This window comes from Pongo pygmaeus, chromosome 3, assembly GCF_028885625.2.
Source record: "Pongo pygmaeus isolate AG05252 chromosome 3, NHGRI_mPonPyg2-v2.0_pri, whole genome shotgun sequence".
NCBI lineage: Eukaryota > Metazoa > Chordata > Mammalia > Primates > Hominidae > Pongo > Pongo pygmaeus.
The window spans coordinates 27,268,930-27,283,757 of NC_072376.2; the positions used below are offsets into that span (position 1 = coordinate 27,268,930).

A 14,828-nucleotide genomic window follows, 5' to 3' on the forward strand; every position below is an offset into this window, starting at 1 on the left:
AGTGTTACAGTTCTAAAAGATGGTGTGTCCGAAGTTTGTTCCTTCTGATGTTTGGACGTGTTTGGAGTTTCTTCCTTCTTGTGGGTTCGTGGTCTCGCTGGCTTCAGGAGTGAAGCTGCAGACCTTCCCGGTGAGTGTTACAGCTCTTAAGGTGGTGTGTCTGGAGTTGTTTGTTCCTCCCGGTGCATTCCTGGTCTCACTGGCCTCAGGAGTGAAGCTACAGACCTTGGCGGTGTTACAGCTCATAAAGGAAGGGTGGATCCAAAGAGTGAGCAGCAGCAAGATTTATTGCAAAGAGCAAAGGAACAAAGCTTCCACAGGGTGGAAGAGGACCAGAGCAGTTGCCACTGCTGGCTTGGCAGCCTGCTTTTATTCCCTTATCTGGCCCTACCCACATCCTGCTGATTGTTCCATTTTACAGAGAGCTGATTGGTCTGTCTTACAGAGAGCTGATTGGCCCGTTTTGACAGGGTGCTGATTGGTGCATTTACAATCCCTGAGCTAGACACAGGGTGCTGATTGGTGTGTTTACAAACCTTGAGCTAGACACAGAGTGTTGATTGGTGCATATACAATCCTCCAGCTAGACATAAAAGTTCTCCAAGTCCCCACTCCACTCAGGAGCCCAGCTGGCTTCACCTAGTGGATCCGGTACCCTGGCCACAGGTGGAGCTGCCCGCCAGTCCCGCGCCCTGCGACCGCACTCCTCAGCCCTTGGACGATTGATGCTACAGGGCGCCATGGAGCCAGGGGCGGCGCCCGTCGGAGAGGCTCGGGAGGCGCAGGAGCCCACAGTGCCGGGGAGGCTCAGGCATGGCGGGCTGCAGCTCCCGAGCCCTGCCCCGCGGGGAGGCAGCTGAAGCCTGGCGAGAATTCCACTGCAGCGCTGGCGGGCCGGCACTGCTGGCGGACCTGGCGCATCCTCCGCAGCTGCTGGCCCGGGTGCTAAGCCGCTCACTTCCTGGGGCCCGCGGCTCCGGCCAGCCGCTCTGAGTGCTGGGCCCGCCGAGCCCACGCCCACCCGGAACTCGCGATGGCCCGCAAGCGCCGCGCGCAGCTCCGGTTCCCACCCGCGCCTCTCCCTCCACACGTCTCTGCAAGCTCAGGGAGCCGGCTCCAGCCTCAGCCAGCCCAGAAAGTGGCTCCCACAGTGCAGCGGCGGGCCGAAGGGCTGCTCAAGCGCGGCCAGAGTGGGCGCCGAGGTCAAGGAGGCGCGGAGAGCCAGCGAGGACTGTGAGTGCTGCCAGCGTTGTCGCCTCTCAATATGACTTAGGTATGTAGGAGAAAACAGAAAATTGTGAGGGCAAAAATTAGTTCAATTAGTTTATTTTCTAGCACTTTCATTCCTTAAGACCTAAGTGGCATTTTTATTAAAAACAAACAAAACGAAACAAACCCATCTATCTCTCTTTCCTTGATACTTCCTCTCTCATACATACACTTTACCCCAACACCTTAGGCAAGCTTGGTGGATAGGCTAGTCCCAGAAATACTCTAATTCTAAGAAATAAACTAAATTCTGCCTCTGACATTCCATTGCCCCTGTGGTTTTAATTAAGTGTGAATTCTCCTATGCTCACTTTGAAACACGCCTCAGGATCTTAGGGAGATGGCAGGCAGATGGGTATTAATGTAGGGTAATATTTCTCACTTCACAGTGCCCATACATTTATTGTCATTAAAATAGTGTCATTCAAATGAGGCAGCTGAAGTTGAAAAATGAATGCAAAGTTCATCATTGTTCTGAGGATCTGAGCTTTGGTGAAGAAGCTGAATTAGAGGCAGCACTTGAGCTCTGCTTATGTGAAATGTATAGATGTACTGATCACTCAGTAGTGAAACCCTTGAGGCATTGACAGGAGGACAAAGTCTCTAAGACTATATGAAAGTCATGGGGATGAAAACACCTGCCTCTCCTGCTTTACCAGGCTGTGGGGAGAATGAGGGAAATAATGTGTGTGAAGTGGCCTGTGTGTCTAGAAGGAAACGTGTAGGTGCTTTGTTAGCGCTGTGTACGATAATCGGTTAATTCCCCAGAACCCTGTAGAGTCCTGGAATCCCTGTAATAAATTTATTTTTTCCATCTCAGGTTTTCCTTTTCCCTGGTGCCCAGGTTAAAGAGAAATTGATGTCTTCCAACTTATGTTTAGCTTCTATTTTTCTGCATTGAGGATTTGAATTCAGAAAACATTTCAGGATCTGTAGAACTGTACATTGATGTTAGGTTTAAACATTCAACAACCTCACAATATTTAGGTTTTATGAGCTATGGTCAAGTTAACTAAATTTGCTTGATAGAATTTCTGAGAAGAAAAAAAATACACAGATTTATGATTTGGTAAGACTTTCCTCAAAGTGTCTGTCTCCTTGGAAATGCAAGTGTTACTGACCTAGTGGAACTGTTTTGTACTAGCTCAGCTTGGGAATATCCCCCATATTTCTATTCTCTATTCTTTATGACTTCCTTCCAACTTGAGCTGTGAAAAAGTGAGGGGGACTGGAGCCATTTTGGAGAAGTATTATAGAATAGAATGAGTCAAATATCTAGAGAACAAAGTTTGATTAACTCAAAGCTGAAGCCCTGGCTCCCGCAGTCTCATACTCCATAGCAATAAGTTCTCCTCGTCCAGAGGCCTAAGCATCTGTTTCCAAATCTCATACGCTTTCCTGGATAGATTCATCAAGTCAAACCTTAAGTTGCTTGACTTTTTTCTGCACCATCCCCTAATTTATGTTAAGCTTAAAAATTAGAGCCATTAAATAGCAAAACAAACAAATGCAACAATAAGAACAGAACATTATGCCCTGGTCTGTGGAGCTCAATTTAAACTTCAAAAATCTAAAACTTCAAAAAGACTTTTGCTGGAGGGTTACTAGAAAGAACATCATTCAAGATGTTGCCACATGCTGCCATTCTGTCACTTTGGTGTTATTTATGGATTGTATCTAATAAACTTTTAGCTTCCTTTCAGCTTTTCCTGAGTCGAGATGAAACTTCACCATTATCATTATTGAGAATATGTAAACAATATTTAGATATCTAAATGTTACATTTCCGTTTACAAAACCAAGCACTGAGACAGAACTTCTCAACCTGCTTTGATTTATATCAAAGGGAACACTGTGTGTGTGTGTGTGTGTGTGTGTGTGTGTATGTGTGTTTTCACACAAAAGCTGGTAGTGAGAGGAGCAAGAGTTTTCAGGAAGAAACATGGCTGGAAAAAGTAAAAAAAAAATTCAGTGAATTGAAAGTGTATAATAAAAAATTCTAAAATTGAATTTTAGAATGGCTTTCTTTTTTCTCTCACCTCTTCCTCCCTCCTTTCCTTCTCCCCAGTCTCACCAAAAGCACTGTTGAGGTTCTTTGCCCAATTCACAATTGGGTTACTTGTTTCCTTGCTTTTGAGTTGTTTGAGTTCTTTACATTTTTTAGATATTAGAACTGTATCAGATGTATAGTTTTCCTTTTTTCTTTTTGTTCTTCAGACTCCGTAATTTTTATTGTACTATTTTCAACTTTGTTGATTTTTTTCTTCTACCAGTGCAAAATAATTCTAAATAACATGTAAATACTCTGCCCTCAAGGTGGTGGCACATTACTCCCCATTCTTAAAAGTGTGGACTACCAAAAGTGATTCTTTCCGGACAGTACATTTTGGAAATGAGCAGCAAACTACTTCACCCTGGAGAAACTTGACAGACACCAACTGAGCAAGGTCATCACTATCAACATCAGTGGTGTTTAGCTGTGTGGATACAATGTGCTTCCTTGTTAGAATGTGAAGAGAAGGGCAATTTACTTCTGTGGTTTTCCTTCCAAAAGCCCACTACCCTAGTCTAATCATGAAAAAAAAAGAGGCAAATTCCAGTGGATGAATAGTCCACAAAATATCTGACCTATAATCCTCAAAATTGTCACAGTCATCAAAAACAAGAAAAGCCTAAAAACCATCATAGTTAGAGGTGCCTAAGAGACAGGATAACTATCTGTAATGTGGTATCCTACATGGCAATGGTCCCCAAGCTTTGTGGCACCAGGGACCAGTTTTGTTAAAGGCATTTTTTTTTTCCATGAACTAGGGGTAGGGGGATGGTTTCAGGATGAAACTGCTCCACCTCAGATCATCAGGCATTAGATTTTCATAAGGAGTGTGCACAACCTTCGTCCCTCACCTGCACAGTTTACAGTAGGGTTCCTACTCCTATGGGAATCTAATGCTGCTGCTGATCAGACAGGAGGTGCTCAGGCAGTAATGCTTGCTAACCTGCTGCTCACCTGCTGTGCGGCCGGCTCCTAACAGGCCACAGACTGGTACTGGTCCATGGCCCAGGGCTTGGGGAACCCTGCTATCTTGGATCTTGAAGAAGTCAAAGGACATTAGTAGAAAACTGAGGAATTGTGAATAAAGTGTAGACTTCAGTTAATTATGATGCATAAATATCAATTCATTAGTTGTAACAAATATATCACACTAATGGAAAGATATTAATAAGTAAAACTGGTTGTGTGATATGTGAAAACTCCCTATACTGGTATCACACTAATTCTGTAAATTTAAAACTGCTCTAAAATAAAAAAGTTTTTAAAGAAACAAGGAAAATCCTAAAGATTCCATAAAACTAATAGAACTAGTAAACAAATTTAGCAGTTTGCAAGATACAAAATCAATATGCAAAAATCAGTTGCTTTTCTATACACTAACAATAAAAAATCAGAGAATAAAATTTAAAAAAATTATTTACAGTACCATCAAAGAAAATAAAATACTTAGGAATAAACTTAACCAAGAAGGCGAAAGACAGCCAGGTGCGGTGGCTCTTGCCTGTAATCCCAGCAGTTTGGGAGGCTGAGGCGGGTGGATCACATGTGGTCAGGAGTTAGAGACCAGCCTGACCAAAATGAAGAAACCCTGTCTCTACTAAAATTACAAAATTAGCCGGGTGTGGTTGTGCATGCCTGTAATCCCAGCTACTCGGGAGGCTGAGGCAGGAAAATAGCTTGAACCGGGGAGGCGGAAGTTGTGGTGAGCTGAAGTTGTGCCATTGCACTCCAGCCTGGGCAACAAGAGCAAAACTCCAAAAAAAAAGGAGAAAGACTTGTACACTGAAAACTACTAAATATTGATGAAAAAATTAAAGAAGTCACCAATAAATGAAAATTATCTGTGTCCATAGATTGGAAGCCACCAATAAATGAAAATTATCTGTGTCCATAGATTGGAAGACTTAATATTGTTAAAATGTAAATTCCACTCAAAGCTACCTACAGATTCAATACAATCCCTATCAAAAATCTAATGACAACAAGCCCCAGATAATATTATATTCAGTGGTGAGAAGGTGAAAGACTGTTAACTGAAATCAAGAGTAAGACAAGGATGCTCACTCTCATCATTTCTTTTAACATAATACTGGAAGTCCTACCTAGTAAAATTAGGCAAGAAAAAGAAATGAAATATATTCTAATAGAATAGGAGGAGGTTTAATGGCTTCTGTTTGTTAATGACATGATTTTAAATTTAAAACCCTAAAAAGTCACCAAAAAAACACTGTAATTGTAAAACATAGTATAAAGCCATTGTAATCAAAACAGCATGATACTTGCATAAAAATAGACACATTGACCAAAAAAATAGGATAAAGAATGCAGAAATCAACCTATCCACTTATGGCCAATTAGATTTTGCCAAAGATACCATGAAGGCAATATGAAGAAAGGATGTTCTCTTTGATAAATGATACAGAAGCTTTTTAGTTTAATTATGTTCCATTTATGTACTTTTGTTTTTGTTGCTTCCAATTTTAAGGTCTTTGTCCTGAATTCTTTGCCTAGACCAATGTTTAGAAGAGTTTTGCCTATGGTTTCTTCTAGTATTTTAATAGTTTCGGGTCTTACATTGAAGTCTTTAATCCATCTGGCATTAAATTTTGCATATGGTGAGAGATAGGAGTCTAGTTTTATTCTTCTGCTTATGGCTATTTTAGTTTTCCCAGCACCATTACTTAAAAGGGTGACCCTCCCCCAGTGTTTGCTTTTATCAACTTTTTCAAAGATCAGTTGGCTATGGATATGTGGCATTATTTCTGTGTTCTCTATTCTGTTTCATTGATCTAGGTATCTATTTTTATAATAGTAAAAATAGACTGTATGCTATGGTCATTCATAAAAAAATTTAAATGATGTATATATAATTCAGCAGTTCCACTTCAGGTATGTAATCAAAAGAATTGAAAGCAAGGTCTTAACAAGATGCAGGCATGCAATGGAGACACTGTGGGCTCAGTTCTAGATCACCACAATAAAGTAAATATTGTAATAAAGTAAGTCACACAATTATTTTGATTTCCCAGTGAATATAAAATTTGTCTTTACACTATACCATAGCTTGTTTAAATGTGTAATAGAATTGTGTCTAAAAATGTACATACCTTCATTAAGAATATAAAATAAATTTTATCCAAATTTTTTAAATAGAAATTGAAAATAAATTATGGCTAAAGAATGCTAACAATCATCTGAGCCTTCAGAAAGTTGTGATCTTTTTGCTGGTAGAGGGTTTTGCCTTTGCCTTGATGTTGGTGTCTGCTGGCTGATCAGGGTGGTGGTTGCTGATGATTGGGATGGCTTTGGGAATTTCTTAAAATAAGGCAATAATGAATTTTGCCACATCTATTCACTCTTTCACAAAATATTTCTCTGTAGCTGTGATTCTATTTGGTAGCACTTAACCTAGAGTAGAGCTTCTTTCACATTGGAGTCCTGACTTTATCAAAAAAAGTTTATGTAATATTCTAAGTCCTTCATTGTCATTTCAAAAACTCACAGCATCTTCACCAGGAGTAGATTTCATCTCAAGAAACCACTTTCGTTACTCATCAGAAGAAGCAGCTCCTCATCCATAAAAATTTTATCATGACATTGTAGCAAATCAGTCACATGTGCAGGCTCCATTTCCTGTTCTTTTGATTTTTTTAAATTACATCTGCAGTTACTTCCTCCCCTGAAGTCTTCAATCCCTAAATGTCGTCTATGAGGCTTGGAATCAACTTCTTTCAAACTTCTGTTAATATTATTTTGACGACCATCCATGAGTCATGAATGTTCTTTATTGAATCTGGAATGCTAAATTCTTTCCAAACAGTTTTCAATTTATTTTGCCCAGATCCATTACAGGAATCACTCTCTATCACAGCTATAGCCTTACAAAATATATTTTGTAAATGATATAACTTGAAAGTCAAAATTCTTAATCCATGGGCTACAGAATGGATGTTGTGTTAGCAGGCATAAAACTAACATTAATCTCATTGTACATTTCCATTAGAGCCCTTGGGTGACCAGGTTCATTGTCAATGGGAACTAATGAGCAGTAGGTCTCAACAGTGGGCTTAAAATATTCAGTAAACCATGCTGTAAACAGATGCATTTTCATCCAGGCTTTGTTTTCTCATTTACGCAGCCAACAGAAAGTAGATTTAGTATAATTCTTAAGAACTCTAGAATTTTGAGAACGGTAAATATGCATTGGCTTCAACTTAAAAAGCACAGGATGCATTAGTCCCTACCAAGGAAATTAGCCTATTCTCTGAAGCTTTGAAACCAGACAATGACTTTCCACTCAAGCTGTTAAAGTCTTAGATGGCACCTTTTTTCTATATAAGGCACTTTCATCAACATTGAAAATTTGTTGTTTTGTGGGACTTTCATCAATAATCTTAATTAAACCTCTTGGATAACTTGCTGCAGCTTCTACTTCAGCACTTTCTGCTTCAGTTTGCACTTTTATGTTATGGAAGTGGCTTCTTTTCTTAAATCTCATAAACCAGTGTCTGCTAGTTTCCAACTTTTCTCCTGCAGTTTCCTCACTTCTCTCAGCCTTCACAGAATTGAAGAGAGTTAAGACTTTGCTCTGGATTAGGCTCTGAATTAAAGGAATGGTCTTGCCTGCTTAATCTTCTATACAGACTACAAAAACTTTCCCCACATCAGCAATAAGGCTGTTTGCTTTCTTATCATTTGTGTGCTCACTGGAATAGCATTTTAAATTTTCTTCAATAACTTTTCCTTAGCATTCATAACTTGGCTAACTCTTAGCTGCAAGAGGCCTACCTTTCAGCCTAACTCAGTTTTTGACATGCCTTCCTCACTAAGCTTATTTCTAGCTACACACACACACACACACACACACACACACAATCATATTTTTTATATATATATATAAAAATAAATATAATCATGGAGTAAAAGTGCAATTTTACTATATTGATATATTGCATGATGGTCAAGTCTTCAATGTACCCATCACTGGAGCGATGCACATTTTACTCAACTAACAACCTCCCATCTTCCACTCTCCTCCCACCCCCAAACCTCTGAGTCTCAATTGTCCCTCATTCCATACTTTCCATGTGTATGCATTATTAAGCGTGCATTTATAAGTTAGACATGCCCTATTTGACATTTTGATTCTGAGTCATTTTACTTAAGATAATGGCCTCCAGTTCCATCCATGTTACTGCAAGAGGCATGATTCCATTTTTTAAGGTAGAATATATTCCATTGTCTATATATACCATGGTTTTTAAAATCCATTCATTCATTAATGACCCTGAGGTTGATTCCGAGTACTTGCTATTGTGAATAGTGCTGCAATAAACATATGAGTGCAAGTATATTTTTAATATAATATATATTTTTTTCTTTTTGGTAGATACCTAGTAGTGAGCTTTCTGGATCAAAATGGTAGTTCTATTTTTAGTTCTTTGTAAAATCTCAATACACTTTTCCATACAGTTGTATTAATTTACATTCACAGCAACAGTGTATAAGTGTTCCTTTCCTCTACATCCTCTCCTACATCTGTTATTTTTTGACTTTTTAGTAATAGCCATTCTGATTGATGTAGGTGGTATATCTCATTGATTTTAAATTGCATTTCTCTGATGATTAGTGATGTTGAATATTTTTTCATATGCTTCTTGGCCATTTGATTTATATTGAGAGACTTGAAACTCTTCCTTTCATCTGAACACTTAGAAGGCATTGTAAGGTTATTTATTGGCCTAACTTCAATATTACTGTGTCTCAGAAAATAGGGAGGCTTGAAGAGAGGGAGAGAGACTGGGAATGGTTGGTTGACAGTAATAAAAAAGCTTGAAATATTATAAAAATTACCAAATGTGACACAGTAACAGGAATTAAGCATATGCTATTGGAAAAATGAATAGACTTGCTTGGCTCAGGGTTACCATAAAACCTCAGTTTGTAAAAATATAAGCAATATCTTTGAAACAAAATATAACAATGCACAATAAAATAAGGTATGCCTGTATTTGTATACTCATGTTCATAGTAGCATTTTTCACAATAGCCGAAATGTGGAAGTGTTCACTGGCAGATGAAAACATAAACAAGAATATGATATGTACATACAGTTAGATACAATTCAGCCTTAAGAAAAGGAAGGAAATTCTGACATATGCTAAAATATAGATAAAGGTTGATGACACTATGCCAAGTGAAATAAGTCAGTCATATAAAGATAAAGGCTGTATGATTCCACTTATATGTGGTTACTTAAAGTAGTCAAAATCAAAGAGACAGAAAACAGAATGGTGGTTTCTAGGGTTTTGGGGCAGGCAGGTAATGGAGGAGTTATCATTTAATGGGCATAGAGTTTGGGCTTCGAAAGATAAAAATAATTATGTTAATGGATGGTTATGATAGTTGTACAATAATATGAATGTACTTAATGTCATTAAACTATACACTTAAAAGTGAAATAAGGGCCGGGCATGATGGCTCGTGCCTGTAATCCCAACACTTTGGGAGGTCGAAGCCGATAAATCACTTGAGGTCAGGAGTTCAAGACCAGCCTGGCCAACGTGGTGAAACCCCGTCTCTACTAAAAATTCAAAAATTAGCCTGGCATGGTGGTGCACACCTGTAATCCCAGCTACTTCAGAGGTTCAAAGAGAATCCCTTGAACCCAGGAGGCAGAGGTTGTGGCAAGCTGAGATCATGCCACTGAAGTCCAGCCTGGGCAACAAAGCAAGACTCCATCTCAAAAAAAAGAAAAAAAAAAAAGAAAGAAAAAAAGCAATAAGATAGCACATTTTATGTACATTTTATGTTATGTTTATTTTACAACAATAAAAGCTGAAAAGGAAGATTAAATACCATGACTATGTTTATTTCGTCTCATACATACAAAGAAGTTCAATCTATAAATTTAATTATCACATTAACAGATAAAATAAAATCTCCAGATAGTTATTTAAACAGATGCAAAGTATGTATTTGAAACATTTTATCATAAATTTGTGATAAAAATGCTCAGTATATTAAAACATAGGAAAGTGTGTTTCTGTATCTAATATATTTTTAAAAAAGCAATATGTATTATTCTAAATGTGTAAATGTAGAGAGATTTTCATTTAAAATAAAAAACACAACACAAGGAAGCACATTTTCACAATTTCAAATAATACATATTTTGGAAGCCCTAGCATGCACAATAATATGATGAAAAGAATTTGATGCAGGGGGATTTAAAATAAAGAAATAAAACTGCCATGTTTGTAAAATATATGACTATTTACTTAGAAAACTATTTAGACACATTATTACATATTATTGTAAAGTTTATCTAGAAAGCAGAACATAAGGACAATATAGAAAGTTCAAATGCATATCTTTATATCAGCAACCACCAACCAAAAATTATTTAAAATAAAATCTCGTTTAAAAAAACATTAGACAATATAAGTAAATAAACATAAATTTTTTTCTAGTGTCATAGTAAATATTGCTTAGTCCTTCCCCCCCACCCCACTGGGTAGTTTATATACTACCCTATAGGTCATGCCAAAAATGAATAAAAGTTTAGATGCCAAAATGTTTATGAAACTGCTGTCTAAATACTGATTGATTGCACAATTTAAATAAAAGTTTTCCTTAGTTAAAAAAGAAAAAAAAAACATAAATTTAACAAAAAGAGTGCTAGACTTTCTAAGAAGTGCAATTAAGGTTTATTAAAACATATAACACCTAAATTAATGGAGAAGTTTTTTCCATTTTTGGGTAATATACCATTTAGAGACTGTTAGTTATTTTGAAATGTACCTACAAATTACAAATAAAAATGATGTGTAAACACTAATTTGTTTTATAAGATCAGTGTTTCTCTGATGTAACAACTTCACAAAGACATTGAAAAAAAGATAAATTATAAACTAATATTTCTCATAAATACAGGCACTTTAAATTTAATTCAGTAATATATCTCAGGAGTTTAAAGCTAGTTAACATTTCAAGACCAGTTAGAGTATTTAACACATGAGCTGTATGAAGGAGTAAACCGTATAATCAACTCAACTCAATAATCATCCATTCATGACAAAATTTATAAGTTAATTACAGTTAGGATGGTATTTCTTCAATCAAATAAAAAGCAACTATGATAAATTCTACAAGTAATGTCATTTTAATTGTGAAATATTGACTATTTTTTCTCTAGTTTGAGAAAAATGCAGATGCCACCTTTCACAACTTCCATTCAGCATTAAAATGGATTTCCCAGCCAGTGAAAGAGGGCAAGAAAAACAAATAAAAAGCATAAAGATTAGAAAAGAGTAAGTCAAACTGTCTGTATTCTCAAACAAGATTCTGTTGAAGGTATAAAAATATTAAGTAATTCACCAAAACAAATCTCTTCTAGTTCTAAAAAGTGAATATTGCCACCTCTGAGGACATGGAGTATCCATTTTAGAGTCAATTATATTTCTACATAGTAGCACCAAAAAAGTATAAAATTAAATAAAAATATCTATTTCCAATAGCATTAAAAAGCCTGAAATACTTAGGAAGGAACTTAACAGCAGGCAAAGCAAGATATCTATTTTGGAAATTATAAAACATTGCTGAGAGTAATTAAAGAAAAAATAAATGAAGAAATATAGCTATCTAAAAAGACTGAAATTGTGAATGTTTTTTAAATGATAAATATCCAAAATTGATTTATAGAAACAACAAAATCTACCACATAATCTCAGCAGGCTTTTTGTAGTGAATGACAAGATTATTCTAAAATTAAAAATACAAGATACTTAGATTAATCAAAATAATCTTGAATAAGTACAAATTAATTCGAAGACTCACATTATCAGATTTAACAGCTTACAATGAAGCTACAGGCACCGTGGCAGTGTCATGAATAGACAAATCAATGGAACAGAAATGATAGTGGAGATGTAAACTAATGCTTGTAAGTTCAATTGATTTTTAAATGAAAGTTCCAAAGCAATTCAATGGGAAATACAAAGATTTTTTTAACAAATGGTGCTGGAACAAATGGATATCCATGTAGAAAAAATAATCAACCCTGTTTTATATATAACAACACACACAAGCTTAATTCAAAATAAATCATGAGCTAAATTTACAAACTGAAATCATAAAGGTTAAAAGAAAATAAGTGGCGCAAAACTTATCAGAGGGTAAGGAAAATTTTCTTAGGCAGAATAAAACAATTATAAAAGAAAACAATGATAAATTACGTTTTATCAATATTAAAACAATTCTGATCATCAATAGGCACTGCTAAGAAAATTAATAAGTGAACCACAGCCAGGAACGTATGTGTGATAAAAGACATATCCAGAATGTATTTTTTAAAAATCTTATAACTCAAGAGTTAAAGTACAAAGAGTCCAATAAATAATTGGGCAAATGGCTTGAACAAACACTCTTAAAACAAAAATATACAAATAACTCAAAAGCTTAGGGAAAAGTATATATCATTAGCCAAGAGGGAAATACAAATTATATCCACAGAATAACTTTATGTGTTCACCTTAATGACCAAGATTTTAAATAAACTATCAATATCAAATATGGGCAAGGGTGTGGAACAATGGGAATTCTCATATATTGCTTATGTTAATGTGAAATAGAGCAACTGAAAAGGTTTGGCTGTGTCCTCACCCAAATCTCACCTTGATTTGTAGTTTCCATAATCCCCACATGTGGTGGGAGGGACCCAGTGGGATGTAATTGAATCATGGAGGTGACTTCTCCCATGGTATTCTTGTGATAGTGAGCAGGATCTCACAAGATCTCATGGTTTTATAATGGGCTTCCCCCTTCACTTGACATTCATTCTTCTCCTTCCAGCCGCCATGTGAAGAAGGACGCGTTTGCTTCCTCTTTTGCCACAATTGTAAGTTTCCTGAGTCCTCACCAGCCCTGTGAAACCGTGAGTCAGTTAAACTTCTTTTCTTTATCAATTACTCAGTCTCAGGCAGCTCCTTTTTAATTCCAATAATCACTTTATTTTTTTAATTTCATCTTTTAATCCTCAAAACACTTTTACGTATTAGAGTCAACCTCTTAAGTAGCATTTCTTAAGTTACTCTGGTACAGGTGGTATTTGTTTACATGAGTAAGTTCTTTAGTGGTGATTTGTTAGATTTTTGGTGTACCCATCATAAAAAGGAGCCCACATAGCCAAAGCAAGACTAAGCAAAAAAACAAATTTGAAGGCATCACACTACTTGATTTCAAACTCTATTATAAGGTCATAGTGTCACCAAAACAGCATGGTACTGGTCTAAAAATGGCACATAGACCAATGGAACACTATAGGGAACACAGATGTAAACCCAAATACTTACAGCCAACTGATCTGTGACAAAGCAAGGAAAAACATAAAGTCGGGGGAGGACCCCCTTTTCAATAACTGGTGCTGGGATAATTGGCAAGCCACATGTAGGAGAACAAAACTGGATCCTCATCTCTCACCTTACACAAAAATCAACTCAAGATGGATTAAAGACTTAAACTAAGAACTGAAACTATAAAAATTCTAGAAGATAACATTGGAAAAACCCTTCTAGACATTGGTTTAGGCAAGGATTTCATGACAAGAACCCAAAAGCAAATGCAATAAAATCAAAGATAAATGACTGCGACCTAATTAAACTAAAGAGCTTTTGCATGGCAAAAGGAACAGTCAACAGGGTAAACAGACAACCCACAGAGTGGGAGAAAATCTTCATAATCTATACATCTGACAAAGGACAAATAACCAGAATCTACAATGAACTCAAATCAGTAAGAAAAATACAAACAATCCCATCAAAAAGTGGACTAAGGACATGGATAGACAATTCTGAAAAGAAGATACACAAATGGCCAACAAACATATAAAACAATGTTCAACATTGGGCAGTTCTTTATAGCAGCATGAGAATGGACTAATACAACGACTATTCCATAAAATGCTTGGCCGTTTCCTATAAAGTTGAACATACAGTTGAACATATAAAAAAAGTAAATAAATGAATAAATAAATAAAACCCTTCCCTACCCTTTGACCTAGCAATTATATTCCTCAGGATTTATCCAAGAAATATTAAAATATGTCTACAAAAGGCCGGGCTCAGTGGCTAACACCTGTAATCCCAGCTCTTTGGGAGGCTGAGGCGGGTGGACCACGAGGTCAGGAGTTTGAGACCAGCCTGGCCGATATGGTGAAATTCCATCTTTACTAAAAATACAAAAATTAGCCAGGTGTAGTGGCATGTGCCTGTATTCCCAGCTACTTGGGACGCTGAGGCAGAATAATTGCTTGAACCCAGGAGGCGGAGATTGCAGTGAGCCGAGATTGCGCCATTTCACTACTGCTGTAAATAATACAAAATTCAATCTACAGCAGGATAGATACACACTGTGCATCAAATTCATACAATGAAACACTACTCATCAATAAAAAGAAGAAAAACTGATTTCTTTACTATTTATAAATCTCATAGATATTTTGATGAAC

General features: G+C 36.7%; 1 long non-coding RNA gene across 1 annotated transcript; it reads left to right on the plus strand.

The window, feature by feature from the left end:
* The first annotated feature begins 586 nt into the window (after window positions 1–586).
* LOC134739405 (uncharacterized) lies at window positions 587–14,564 on the plus strand. The gene is made up of 2 exons (XR_010126031.1): window positions 587–1,273; window positions 13,175–14,564. It is a non-coding gene; the product is annotated as an uncharacterized LOC134739405 (long non-coding RNA).
* The last annotated feature ends 264 nt before the right edge of the window (window positions 14,565–14,828 follow it).